Source organism: Emydura macquarii, unplaced genomic scaffold (genome assembly GCF_026122565.2).
Source record: "Emydura macquarii macquarii isolate MOO-44397 ecotype Brisbane River unplaced genomic scaffold, CSIRO-AGI_Emac_v2 contig_1230, whole genome shotgun sequence".
NCBI lineage: Eukaryota > Metazoa > Chordata > Testudines > Chelidae > Emydura > Emydura macquarii.
The window spans coordinates 18,830,094-18,845,537 of NW_027131367.1; the positions used below are offsets into that span (position 1 = coordinate 18,830,094).

At 42.8% G+C, this 15,444-nt stretch overlaps 1 long non-coding RNA gene across 1 annotated transcript in view; it reads right to left on the reverse strand.

Moving 5' to 3' along the window:
* LOC137152908 (uncharacterized) overlaps window positions 1–15,444 on the reverse strand; it is a 154,988-nt gene that overhangs the window by 65,506 nt on the left and 74,038 nt on the right. The gene's annotated exons all lie outside the window — the stretch shown is intronic.

A 15,444-nucleotide genomic window follows, 5' to 3' on the forward strand; every position in this document is an offset into this window, starting at 1 on the left:
CCTGCAGCTCTCACTGACTTCAAATTAGAGAAATTTGCCACCCTGTAACCACACTGATGTAACTACAGCCAAGCAAACCCTTACCATGGATGTGCTGCTCCAGGGTGAAACGGTGCAGTGTAATTCAACACGTTACTGGATCAAACAGCACCATGGTACGCCTCGCCGCAGTGTGTCTATGTCAGAGGTTTGTGCCAATGCAGCCCCATCGAGTCATTATGCTATCGCAAATTGCTCCAGTGCAAAGAGGAACGTGGGGCCAGGTTCCGATGCTCTGGGTATGTCTACACTGCAATAAAAGACCCGTGGCATGGTTGCAACTGGCTCGGGTCAGCTAAGTTGAGCTTGTGGAACTCGGGTTATGGGGCTAAAAATTGCAGTGTAGACATTCGGGATGGGGCTGGAGCCACGCGGGGGGTGGGTCTCAGAGCCCAGGCTCCAGCCTAAGCCGGAACGTCTACACTGCAATTTTTAGCTCTGCAGCTCGAGCCCCATGAGCCTGAGTCGATTGACCAGGGCTCTGAGACTCAGCGCCGTGGGGTTTTTATTGCAGGGTAGACGTACCTCCAGCCTCATACTGAGCAATAACTCACTCCATGTTATAGTGCCATTCACTGCAGCAGAGGAGAAACATGCTACTCAACGTACGTGGCAGAACGCATCCCCTGACGGTGGGCCTGAGTATGCATTTAGGGTAGAATTTGTAAAGGCTTGTAAGGGAGTTAGGTGCCCAACTGTAACTGAAAGTCAATGGGATTTGGGTGCCTAATTCCCTTAGGCCCTTTGAAAAATCCCAGACACCTAACTTTAGGCATCCAGGTTTTCAAAAGGTGCCAAATAGCAGAAGGGCCTTTTAACTTACACCCATTTCTGCGAGTAACATTTAACATCAACCTGTCCACGTGTCTCATTAACCAGCCACCACTCCAACTACTTTGCTTTGGATGCTGAGTTGACTGTGTCTGTTCCCACTCCACTGCTCCCAAATAATAAGATCCAGGAAGTTCAGACTCAACCATTTATATATATCTTAGTGGCAGAAAAAAAAAAAAAAAAAAGCCAACCATAAAACGCAGCGTTAGCCAGAAGAATGTTTTTATTGCCACCATGAGTAATTCAAAACTTTTGTGATGGCTTCAAGTCAAACATTACGATGGTCAAGTCATCCTGTTGGCTAGATTTAAAGACAGGCTGGAGAGTTTTATGACCATTGATAAACGGAACTTGCATGCTAACATAATAAAGGGAAGCGCATCCCACAAGTTGGTCACCTGTGGAGGTCAGAGAGGAACTGATCACCTGCCCTCACACCTCCCAACTTGTATATCATTGCTCAACTGATTAGGTGTATTATGGGATGAAGAGTTTTTTTTAAAAAAACCTTCCTCTAATGCATCAAGCATTGACTGGTAAAATAGGCAGAACAGTGGGCTCTATGGGCCAGTTCAGATATGCAAATCCTACAGGACAGATTCAGACCTGATATAAGATGCCAAAACTCCACTGGACAAGATATTCCTTTATGTAAGGTGCTTTACACCACACATGATGTGTAAAAGGGCCTTAAACTACACAAGAAGCAATGTAAGAGGAACTCTGGTGGAACAGATTAGGCTCCTGTGGGATGACTTGGCTGGAGTGCTGACCATCCTGAGTCATCCCATTTACCCTTTTTAAAATAATTAACTTTCTTCCAGTCCTCTAGAATTTCACTAGCTTTCAAAGACTTTTTTTTTTAAATCAGCTTTAGTGGGCCAGAGAGCTCCTTGACCAACTCTTTTAAAACTCTTGCTTGCATGTTATCCGGACCCACTGATTTAAAGATGTCTGACTTTAATAGCTTTTGTTTAATATCTTCCTTAGTTACTATTGGACTGAAAAGTATTTCATAATCATCATCATCTAATACGAATACATCATCTGGCTTTTTTCCAAATACAGATCAGAAATATTTATTGAACAATGCTGCCTTTTCCGCACATTTATCGACAATTCCACCATTTCCATCTAGTAATGGACCAATACCATTGTTTGGATTCCTTTTCTTCCTGATATACTTAAAACATTATTTTATTTTATTTAACTCTACTGGCAATAGACTTCTCCATGTCTCCTTTAGCTTCCTTTATTAATTTTCTAATTTATATTCATTGCTATTAACTTGCCTTTTTTTCTCCATTTGTTATATGTATATTTTATTGCTATTTTCACTTCCCCTCTAAGTCAGGCTGGTTTATTAGTCTGTGTAGCTTCCTTTCTTAATTATGGCACTTTGGATATTGAATAAAATGTTCTTAAACAGTTCCCTGTTATCATTCACAATTTTCTATTTAAATTCCTTCTTTCAGCCGATGTTGCTCAGAATTGTTTTCAGCTTTGTAAAACTGGCCCTATTAAAAAGCATCAAGTATATATATTACCTGTTAGAACTTTATTCTGTTTCCAGATAACAAATGTAATAACCAAGTCATGAGCACATGTACCAAAGCAACCAGTACCTTTTAGTTCTGTGATCAATTCCTCTTTATCTGTCAAGATGAGGTCTAGAATTCCCCCACACTGAACGCAACCCTTTTTTGAGTTAGGAAATTGGCAATCTATCGGGCACTTCCCTAGGATGTGGCAGACCCAACTTTATGCCCCTGTTCCAATGATTATTTAATTATTTATACAAAGTGGAACAGCTTCAAGTAGAGAAATTGAAGGAGTGCCATACTAGAATATCCTGCAGCCCAGTGCCTACGGCCCTCTCATGCAATGTGAAAGACACACATTCAGATCCTTTCTCCACATCAGGCAGAGTGCGGAATTAACTGGAGTCTCCCACAACCAACGGGCAGTACCCTACCAGCTAGGCTAAAGTTAATAAGGGAGGTCATTCTCCTCCCATGGGTTTTTGTGGATCTAGTTCCCCTTTGTTTTTGTCAAAATGCCCAAAATCAAAACAAAGATGTTCAAATCGGGTCAGGCTAGATGATCATAAAGGTCCCTTCAGACCTTATAGTCCAAGACTAATTGACATTTTTCCAACTTGCCAAACAATTAAAAATGTTTCATTTCGCATCAACCCAAAATGAATTTTTTTGATTTTTCAGAATTGTTGTGCAAATCAAAAAATCCATTATTAGCCCAGCTGCAGGGATGACCCTCTGACACCTGTCCATTTCCCCCAGGGCAGTCATGACCCCCCATTCAAGAACCTTCAGACTGTAAAGTTAACGGAGATACCACTGAGATACCCCTTGGGCTGGTGCCTGTGAAGAATACCAGGTGTTCTGGGTCCTCACAGGTTCTGTCTGGCAACCCCTTTATCAAGTCAGCATTGTAGACTGATGTTAGCGTCTAATTATTATTGTTATTCATGTTATGATGGCACCTACAGATCTCAGTTGAGATCAGAAAGCCATTGCACTAAGTGCTGTACATATAGGGAGATACACTCCCTGCCCAGATGAGCTTGCAATCTTTTCAGACCAGACAGACAAAGGCTGAGGGCAGCCAGGGACACAGAGAATATGTCTACACCCACAGGCCAGCTGGCTTGGGCTGGGGCCATCACAGAATCATAGAAAATTAGGGTTGGAGAGACCTCGGGAGGTCATCTAGTTCAACCCCCTGCTCAAAGCAGGACCAACCCCAACTCAATCATCCCAGCCAGGGCTTTGTCAAGCCAGATCTTAAAAACCTCTAAGGATGGAGAGTCCACCACCTCTCTAGGTAGCCCAATCCAGTGCTTCACCACCCTCCTAGTGAAAAAGCTTTTCCTAATATCCAACCTAGACCTCGCTCACTGCCACTTGAGACCATTGCTCCTAGTTCTGTCATCTACTACCACTGAAAACAGCCTAGCTCCATCCTCCCGGGAACCCCTTTTCAAGTAGTTAAAGGCTGCTTTCAAATCCCCCCTCATTCATGCTATAAAATTGCAGTGTAGATATGTGGACTCAGCAATTTTATAGTCCTGCCAGTCCGAGTCGGCTGACAAGGGCCAGCCCCAGGTGTTTTATTGCAGTGTAGACATACCCAGAGGGGGAAAGTGACTTGCCTGAGGCCACACAGCAGATCAGTGGCAAAGCCAGGAACTAATATAATAATCAAGCCACCCTCTCCTTCCTCATTATCATACCCATGGCCACAAGGAACTTCCCAGCTGTCACTGATGCAGCACAGAATGTCATGGCAACAGTGTGTCCATCTGCTATCCCTTGTCCCATTCTTAGATTGTAAGCACTTTTTATTATGTGTTGTACAACTCCTAGCACAACGGGACCAGGACTGGAGTCCCTAGGTGCTACCACACTGCAAATAAATAAAAAGCAATAATAACAATAGACCCACTTCAAGGCTAGATGGGACCATCATGATCATTTAGTCTGACCTGCTGCACATCGCAGGCCACAGAACCTCACCTACCCACTCCTGCAATGGGCCCATAACCTCTGGCTGAGTTTCTGAAGTCCTCAAATCCTGATTTAAAGACATCATTAATGACCCATGACCCATACTGCAGAGGAAGGCCAAAAATCTGACTTGGGGGAAAATTCCTGTCTGACCCCAAATGTGGTGATCAGTTAGACCCTGAGCATGTGGGTGAGACCCACCAGCCAGAATTCTGGAAAGAATTCTCTGTAGGAACTCAGAACCCTCCCCTTCAAGTTTCCCATCCCCTGTGGCTGGAGATATTTGCTAATAGTAGTCGTGGATGGTCCTTGCGCCACTGTGGGCAACCTCATCAAAGCAGACCCACCCATAAATTTATCAAGCTCAGTCTTGAAACAAGTCAGGTTTTTTGTCTCCACTGCTCCACTTGGAAGGCTATTCCAGAACAACGACAACAGCGGAGACAGAACACAAATCTTTCTGTGTTGCTAACGCACAGGCCTCAACAGGAGAACCTTCATTCACCTCTAGGGTTAACGAAGGCCAATTAACAACACGTTTTCAAACAGCAATGCCTTGGCTACAATGTAAGCTAACAGATTTTAAAACACCATTTTCCCAGTCCAGCCCACTGTGAACAATCCTGTTCTCATGAGATTTCCCACTTTCATTCTGCAGATCCAAAGGTAGAGAAAGCACTCAGATCTGAGGTACTTTGTCGAACTAAGCCTTCAGACTTTGGAGCTACCTTGTCATTTTCTAGATATTACCTTTGGCGCCACAAAAATTCCCTACAAAATCAATTCATCAAACTGTGTTTGCTGCCTGGATACTGAAGCACTGGAAACATATCCACTCCTGCCAATGGCTGGAGATAACACCATGTAAACTTAATTATTACGTATCACAAATAATGACATGCCCTGATTACTACCATCAATGGCCATCCGTTCAAGATACATGCGAATGTAATGGCTGGTGAATTACATTTTATGATGCAAATTCCAAGAACTGGAATGCTGTGTGATCGTAGATTTCTTTTCTTTTTACTAAAAACTCATTTTGCGTGTCTCAGACGTATGGCCAGATCCATAGCTGGAGTAGATTGGTTTAACTCAGTTGAGTGCAGTTATGCTGGTTTATGCCCCAAAGACTTTAAAAAAATGTGAAGAATAAAAAGTCACCATATTTCCTAAGAAGGAAACTTTTAACCAGTAAAGCAATTCAAGGAAAGCCAGACCTAAAAAACTAAGGCAAGGGAGTGAAGCATTTTGTGTTTGTGTATACACACGCATTTAAAAAAGCTCTACACATTTGTAACTACAAAAGATTTCACTGGCCAGCACGGGCTAGCGGGAGCTTTAAAGGGGAAAAGCAGTTCACAGCCTCTTCTGAATGCATCTCCAGTAGCTGGGTTGTTAAGACATTCAGAGCTGTTGATGTGTACTGTCAGGCCATTGTAACCAAACCTTTAATCCTGGGCCTGTCAGACTTGAAGGAAAACTAAAGGGCTGACAGTGCTTCTGCAAAAGGATTTTCATTCTCTGCTCCCCTCCCCCATCAGGCTGCTAAAGTTAGAATAAAGTGGAGAGGCTGTTCCTTCCAGGTCCTGCAAAAAAAGCCCCCCAACCTAAAGCAAGTACTCACCAGCAACCGTACACCACACAACAAGAACACTAACCCAGGAACTTATCCCTGCAACAAACCCCATTGCCAGCTCTGCCCACACATCAACTCTAGTGACACCATCACAGGTCCTAACCACATTAGCCACACCATAAGGTGCTCATTCACCTGCACATCTACTAATGTAATATATGCCATCATGTGCCAGCAATTCCCCTCTGCCATGTACATTGGCCAAACCGGGCTGTCACTATGCAAAAGAATAAATGGACTCAAATCAGACATAAAAAATGGTAACATCCATAAACCAGTCGGAGAGCACTTCAATCTCCCAGCACACTTTGTAGCTGACTTGAAAGTTGCCATACTTTTACAAAAAAACTTCAAAAACAGACTTCAGCGAGAAACTGCAGAGCTGGAACTCATCTGCAAACTTGACACAATCAGACTGGGTAGAAGTAATTGTCACTGTTCACACATTCTCACCTTCTGATCAATGGTTGTGAATAGGCCTCATCTACTCTAACTGAATGGACTTTGCTAACACCTACCCTCCCCATTGTTGTTCCTTACCCTTGGATGTATATATATATACCCCCATCTGATTTCTATTCCTTGCATCTGACGAGGTGGGCTGCAGCCCACGAAAGCTTATGCCTGCAGAAATTAAATTTGTTAGTCTTGAAGGTGCTACAGGACTCTCGTTGTTTCCACTCCAGAATAGTAGCCAGTCCCAGCCAAATCCCAGGTTGGAAGTGCCCAGGGTATATTGGATAGACTAGGGACAGGGATGACAAATAACTGGTCCTCATTGGTTATGGACATTACATTTTCACATGCTTTTCACATTCATACTTCTCTTGCATGGGGTGGAGACACGGTGCGTTACCTAGGAAGCTGCAGAGGAAAGCAGTTGTGCAGCTCTGCCTTTTGTTTTTAGGCACCGTTGCTCAGACTCCGGCTTTGGTCTGCCCTGGCTGGTTGTCTTGCCTGCATTAGGTTGGAACAAGCTCCTGCAGAGTGACCTAGTCTTTGGAGCAGGGAATGCGGAGCAAAGAGGTTTGGATTCCATTCCTGTCTCTGCCAATGACTTGCCATAAGACCTTTAGAAAGTGCCTTTGCTTCAGTTCACACACCTGCAAAACAGGGCGGTGATACTTGCCTCTCCACAGCGGCATGGAGCTGTGTGGATTAGTGCTCTGAAATCCTCACATGAAAAGCATCAGATGCTGCTGGCACAATTTCAGGAGAACTGCACCTGCATCCATCCCCTCCGTTGCCCATTCCCACAGTGTCCAGTCAGGCCTCAGATCTCTAGCCATCACCTATCTCCGGGCAGGACCCTCGTCCCACTCCCTTCTGACCCCAGTAAGCCAGGCTGCCAGTCAGCCAGCACTTGTGCTTTGCTTGCTCTCTGAGGGCGAAGACTAGTGTGTTGCCAGCAGTTACAACTTACCACCCACCTCCTTCGAAAAGCAAGCACATTTATTACTAAGGTTGAAGCATTACAGAGAAAACATATTAAAAAAAAACAATAAAAGTTCCTAGACACACGCTGAAAGCTTACCTGAGGTCACCCATCAGTCTAATAAACCATAGTCTTTCCAACGGTTTTCTGCAAGGTTTGGGGCCCTTGGACAGCAGGTCCTGGGCATTCCTTGGATCAGAAAGCAGGCCCTGAATCAGTTTAAATACAGCCTTTTTATGCTAAAAATCCCTTCCTGTGTCTGTTGGGCTCTGGAAAACCCAGTCTGAACCAGTCTATGCCAGCCTCTGCAGGGGGTGATATCTCTCTGGAGGGATTTACAACCTAAGCGATTCACCTGTATCACTCTTCACCGGTTTTGGTTCATAGAGGAGTGGTGGTAACCTTCCCTTCTGCAGTTGCATACAATCCTTGGCCCATAGTGATACCGCAATGTAATACAACATGGCTCCCATAGACACTGCATTGGTTTGCAATATCTGTCACAGCTGTAAGTGCGAAGTATCATATTAAGGCGTTCCAGGAGGGCAGATCTTCTTAATCCCATGATTAAATGTCTGACAAGATTAAAGCCCTTTTGAACTATATTCTCTTACTCTGCAGTTCTTCCTCTAACCCAGTCCCCTATGCAGCAACCTCGGACTGTGGAATGTCAGGGCGGGGAGAGGGTTACAACCATACAGCGCTACGCTGAAGGAATGCAGCCCTGACAAGCTGTTCTCAATAAAACAAGACCATGGACAGAGACCGACTTCTAGTGGGCCTTCCGTTTTCTTTGGGTCTGGTGAGTAATCTCTGTCCTCTGTCACATACACAAGAGTGAAGGGTGGATTGATCAGATTTCTGACATGCAGAAATATACTGGCCTCTCCTCTGTTGCTAACAGAAGGTGCTAATCTGCTCCATGTTTTTGATGAAAAAATAATTCAAACTGTCAGTTTCCAATGGAAGAGATATTTCAAGTTTTCACTAGCTCTATCTGGTGTGAGGAGTCTAAAGTTGGGCAAAATTAGGATCCAACATGTCACTGTCAGGTCAGCATTTCAATAGAGAGCAGAAACATAGCAGCACGTGAAATTCATGAGAAACCTGCAGTTCATCAGGTCCCAGAGAGGAAATTAATACATCCCTTTCCCTTCGATATGTTGCAGGGGCCATTTATTTGCATAACATTATTCCATAGGGACGATGTTGGCCTATAAGGGTATGCTAGAAAAAAACAAGCTCGTACCCAAGACAGAAAAATGGTGTGCACACTCAATTGCAGGTGTCTTCAGTGTTGGAATTTAGCTGCTAAACCTTGGGAGATGGTCACTCCAATCTGGCCGAAATAAAAAGGGAGATAAAAACAAAACAACCCGCCCTCCCCCAAAAACTGAAAAGTAACATTTGGGTGGGGGGGGGCAGGTTCAGGAACTGAAACAAAATTTTGAATTTGAAACAAAACAATTAAATTTTATTTTGGGAATTCTTTCATCAAAAATTGGAAATTTTTCCCAGGAGAAATGTTCCATTTTTCAAACAGCTCTAACACAAGGCCCATGATGTGAGTGGGGAACAATGTCAGAGGGGCCAGGGCTAAATATCAGTGTCAGCATGGGGATAATATCTCGCTTATACCCAGAGGAGAGAATTGCTGTAAAACATGCAACCAGAGGAGGCCAATGGAATGTAGGGTCATGGGATAAAGAGCCTTTTGCCTCCAGATCTGTCCCAGTACAGTCGTGACACTAAATCATTGCTTTCTAAGGGCTGTTTGGTGTCCTATGTGAGGTCAGTTGGTGATGTCAGTCCAGGTCCTAAGTGGGCATTTGTCCACATCATAAAAATTATTGCATCAATCGGCATCCAAGTGGCAGTCTCAACAGAAAGGCCAAGGATGAATGGGGCACAAGACTGATCTAATTTGTGCAGCCAGAGACACTTACACAGAGACTGTTGTACCTGTGCTGTGACTAAGAAGAGAACTTCCTTGTGCAGGGCTGTCAATCCAGGACTTTTCACTAGCACTAAATTTGTGTGGGGGGCAGAGGGGAGGTTGATGGGGGACTTAGTCCAGAAAATATTATCAAGTGGAAATGAGCAAAAGCGAAACCAGCTAAGTCAATTGGAAAACTCGGTTCACGTTTCAGGGATTAGAAATACTCCCAGAATCAGGTTAAGCGAAACCCTGCTGAGCCAGTTATTGATTTCTTAATGAGCCTAAAAAGAAAAGCGCTGAAGGGAAAAAAAAAAAAGAAAAAAAAAAAGAAAAAATACCAACCAGAAATGGTTATGCAGTTTCCTTGGGTAAGCAAGGGAGAAGTCCGTAAACCTCTGGGAGGCTGAGGCAGTGTTAGCAGGGAAAACCAAGCAGAAACATGTTTGTGTGATGTGGGGTAAGCAGTTAGAAAATGACAAACTCTTTTTGGAGGAAGAAAGTTTAAAAAAAACCCAAAACCTGGGGAACATGCTCCTTTCTCCAGAAATACCTGAAATGTTGCTGCAGACAGTTTGGAGAGGACACACGGTACCTCCAGCCTGCTATATCACAGCACATGTTATTTTTCTATTTCATTATGTGCATTGCAATAACACCTAGAGGCTCCAGCTGAGATCAGAGTCCCATTGTATTACGTATACATAAGCATAACTCAAGGCTTTTTTTTTTTTTTTTTTAAAGGAACCCATAGTTAGATACCCAAACCCTATTGAATATCAATGGGATTTGGGTGCCTAACTCCCATAGGCTGCTTTGAAATAGATAAACGCTAAATAGATATGCCAAAGAAATGAAGCATTGTTACCAACATTTTAGAGGACTTTAATCCAGCTGTCCTCTGTGCCCAGGCAGTGATACAACCACAAGACCAGCCTACCTACATGCAGCTTTCTAAGTAGACAAAATGGTTGTCATCAACTCCCTCTTCCTTTTCTAACCTGAAAACATACAGCCTTTTGCCCTTTGCTCCTATTTATATTGGATCTACAGAAATAATCATGTTGGTATAACATTAGCGGTATAGCTACACTGGTAACCCCTTCTACTGTAGATTACGTATATACTGGGGGGGGGGGGGGGGGGAACAGAAGGGCTTTGGCTGATACAGTTTATACTGGTTCTCCGAAGAAAATAAACTATTCCAGCAAAGTCACTTTTATGCTGGTATAACTGTGTCTACACTAGGACTTTTGCTGGCATAGAAATGTGAGCAGAAAAATCACACTAATAACCAACATTACTACAGTACGGGCAAAAGGTACACATGTGGACCTGGCCTTAGTTCTGTAAAGCATTCTGGTGCACAGGTTGAATGCATTTTAGTGTTATTCTTAATTATTTGTAGTATGGTAGCCCCTAGAGGTCACAACAGAGTTTAGGATCTCATTGTGCACACAACTAGTGAGAAAATGTCCCTGTCCCAAAGAGCTTACAATCAACATCATATGAAATAATTAACCACATATGTGATACTTCAAGAGCACCTTTCACCGGAGGATTTCAAAGCACATTGCTGACATTATCTAATTCATGCTCCCATCCACCCTGTGGGATAGCTACTGTTATCCCCTTTTTGCAGCTGGGCAGGCTGAGGTACAGAGGTTAAGGGCTTGTCTATACTAGAAAAAGTTGTACCATTTTAACTATAGTGGTCTAGTTAAAACGGTATAATTCATCCTAATGTGGACATAGTTATTCCCACATGGGAAGGGAAATAAGCTATACTGGTATAAACTTACCTTTATACCAGTTTAACTGCATTGACACTAGGGGTGTTGTACTGATAATAACTATTTCAGTTGAACTAAGTATTTAACTTTTTTTTTTTTAAATCACACCCCTAACAAAAATAGTTGTACCGGGAACATGTTTGAGTTTAGACCAGATCAAAGTGACATGCTTAAGGCTGAACAATGAAGCCACGTCTACCCTACCAACTTCTGCAAGCACAGTGTGTCACTCAGGGGTGTGAAGAGTTGTGATTCTGAATGATGCAGCTTGCTGGTCAAAGGCCCTGTCACAGACACGATTATACCAGCCAAACTGTGCTTTTACTGGCATTATGTTTTCACACGGGGAGCTGAAATAAGCGATGCTAGAAGGCAGGCAAAAACAAATTCCCAGACAAAATCTTTTAGCTGGCATCAAGGCCTTAAATATGAATCAATAACTTGAAGGAGGCGAAAGATAGAGATAGTGCATGGTCGGTATTATTCATTACTATGTCACTCCAGTTTCACACCAGTGTAACCCCACTGAAATCAGTGCAGTTGCACGAGAGTAAGACTGGAGTAATGTAGAGGTGAATCAGGCCCTGTAGTTTTCTAAAGAGAAAAGAGTCAGATTCTCAGGTGGTGTAAATCAGCAGAACTCCACTCAAGTCACCGGAGCCAATTTACATCCGCTTAGGATCTGGCTCCAAAATCACAAATATCTGCAGCATTTACAAAATGAATCCTGGTTCTTTTATGACTACATACAGCAGGCAGAGATTCCCCGGGCCAGATCCTCAGCTGGTGTAAATCATAATGCCACTGCTGATTCCCACCACCTGAGCACGTGGCCTTCCATTCTTCAGGTTCGATCTGAAAAATCCATTGAGTAAAATGCATGGAGCTCCATAAACTACCTTGAGGAGGATGGACTGAACGGCACCTTCAGAGGCTAGATCTGAGTCTGATATTTAGACCACACAGTTCTTTCCCTCCAGGTGAACCAAACAGCCCCATTGCAACACTAATCATGTCTCTGTTTCCTCCTCTGGTTGGCAGACTGCTCTGCCAAACTTCTCCTTTCTCCCAAATCCTGCCGTTCCTTCTCAGTTTATGGACTCCGAGGGTATGTTTATACTGCAAGAAGAGATGGGTTCTTAATCTGGCATTAGCTAACTTGGATTAAAATAGCAGAGAAGTCATGTCAATTCTTCTTTAAATGAGATTAGCAGCTCAAGTGCAAGTCTTCTCTTTGCAGTGTAGACATCGCCTGGGAATCTCCTTCTCCCCCATCCTGAGCTCTGTGGAAACCAGCACTGCTCAGGTATTGTATTATTATTTAATTTCTATTAGAGTAATATCCAGAGGTCCTGATCAGGGTGAGGCCTCATTGTGTTAGGTGCTGTACAAAAACCAGAGGTGGACATGAGTCTGCCCTGAAGACCTTATAGTAGCATTCATTTATTATACACCTCGCATACATCGACTTAGCACTATAGAGGCCAATAAGATACAAGGGGCCCAGTGCTGCCAACGCTGCGATTTTTTGGAGCTTTTTTCTCCAAGCAGCAGTTCTTGGAGTCATGTGATTACAGGTGAAGTTTAGCTTCCATTGTAAGAAAATGTAAGGCTTTTTTAGAGCTGGTTGAATTTTTCACTGATTTTTTTCCACAAAACATGTTTGTTTTTTGTCAAAAAATTTGTTTTTCAAAAAGCTTTTTAAACATAAAACCAAAACCAAACTAAACAAAAATACACTTTGGGGAAGAGGGAGGGAGATTAATACCATCAATTTTTTTCATTTCAAAGTTATGGTAAAATTCCTATCTATCCTCATTGTTTTAATCCTCTCTTTTCCATTGGACCCTGAAAACCTCAAAACCAAAAAGCCAGTAAAAAGATCTCAACATTGATAATTTTTTAAAATCTTGTGATTTTTTAAAATCAAATGTCAGGATTTCATAGGTGGCCTGATTTCTGATTTTTGAAAGCTTGGAGCTGACAATACACTCTCTGGTCAGTCAAAACATGGCAGGTGCTAGCAACAAACACAGTAGGAAGAGACAGAGAGGACAATAGTAAATATATGGGGTTGCTTGGTATGGAAGAAGAATTAGAATTTTAATCAGTAAATGTCAATAAATGTCGATTTCATGGTACACACACAAACAGACAAAAATATTTCCATGAATAATCATTGACATTTACAGACAGGTAAATAAAGAAATAATGCTGTTAGAGTTTGATTTAAGGATATTTACTTTGTATGTGACATTGACTATTGGTGTTTTAATAGCTATCAGCCTCTAACTTTTTGAATCTCAGCATCTACTGTCATTAAATATCTGACAACCCCGCATAACTTCTCACAACTGTGAACATTCACATTGATAGAAATTGAAAAAATGCTTAATAATAAATATGATATTATCTGTCAAAATTATATATATGAACAAATCAAATTCTGCCAAGCCTAGTTATGAATGCACCTCGAGATGTTGCTTGTTCTCTAAGTAACGCTGGTTTTAAGTTGGAGCTGTCAGAATAATGTCAAGCTATTCAGTAGCAAATGGGGCTCCATTCCAGGGGAAGTGTTGAATGTTCTTTCTCTTCCTGGACTGGGCCAAGGTCCAGCAGGGAAAGCTCCTAAGAACAGCCATGCTCAGGAGAAAACTTTACCCTTTTGGCTCGTTGCTGTTTAAAATAATAAAGGCAAACCAGAGAGATGGGGTAAGTGTGAACCAGATTCAGGGTAAGTTCTCACTGCAGAGTTAGCCCAGGCTCTTACTCAGGTGTGTCCCTAACTCCCTTCCCATCTACACACAAACCCTCTGACCTGAATTTAGTGGGGCTTTCAACTCAGGGAAGTTAACTGCAGCAAAGACATATCGAGAGAGAGAGGGGTCTGTTCCACACTATAGACCTGTATCGGTATAACTACATCTTCATTAAAGCACTACAGTGATTTACAGTGCACTGATGCAGTGTTTTAAGTGTAGACCTGCCTTGACTGTGTTAAGAACAGAGTGGGACTATCACCTGCTAACATGGCCCAACCAAAGCCAGGAAGTAGCCAGGAAAACCTGACTCTCGTGATCAGTTTGGCAGGCCCAATAGAATTCCACCGGCACCTACATTTGAAATAATTTCCAAAAACTGATCCGACGTCTGAACATCACCCTGCGCTAATATGAATCCAAGAGCCATTTACATGTCAGCCAGCCTTTTGTAAATTGCAAAGGCGCTCATTCAAATTGTAGCAGGGTGATCCCTAGTTGTTTGGATTAATTAAAAAAAAACCAAAACAAAAACCACCATTCAGAGAGAGATTGCTGCAGGAAGGAGATGGGATCAGATTTTCACAGGACATTTGCACATTCAACCCTTAAACTTCTTGCCTGGGAAGATCTGCCATTCATAAAGGCTACAAAAAAACAATTAGCCTGGAGGGAAAAGCAAAAGCGAAAACACAGTGAAATTTTTAAAGACAGATATCGGTGCCCCTTCCTCCCACACCCCAAAAAAGAGGTGGCGAGGGAAAGGAAGGAGAAAGAATCTATTTCTTTAAGTACCAGCATTTCTTTTTTTAAATCTCCAGAGAAATAAGAATGTAAAGGAGAGAAAAGAAGAGTCTTTCATCCCAGCAGGGATTCTGATCTTTGCTCAGTCAGTATGACGTGGGCCTGGAACTTCTCCGATGTTTAGAAAAGAACGCGTTAAAATGGGAGAAGGGACAGCCACTTAAGGTTTAAAATGCAAATTCCTTAATTTTCTTTTAGGTGGATGGGTCAAGGTTTGTCTGCTCCTTCCTCTCTCCTTCCCCCCAGCTCCTCTCCCAGTTTTGTTTAGGAAGGGGCTGTAGATGAGACAAGGTCTTTGTGTGGGCCATTCAGCTGAGTGAATGGGCTGAGGACGCCCAGTGGAGGGAACAAACTTTTGGGGGTCAGTGCAGTCAGCTTAGAATAAATGTGTTGTATTGTTTGTATTAAGGACATGCTCTCAGCGGGGAGCCCCTGAGCCGCTGCACACACCATGAAGAACTATTTATTCCACACTGAAATACCTAAGGACTCCGCTCACAGGGAAAATATAAACGGCTGCTGAAAATGAGCCCATCGATCGCTATTGGGAATGATAGCTGCAAGGCACAAAATACTCAGTTTTTGTTAATATCCTATATAAGTCAATGCTTGTGCATAGCCAAGAACCAACACACTGTACAGAGTTTCCAAAGAATAATCATAGTTAAATGTAGTAGA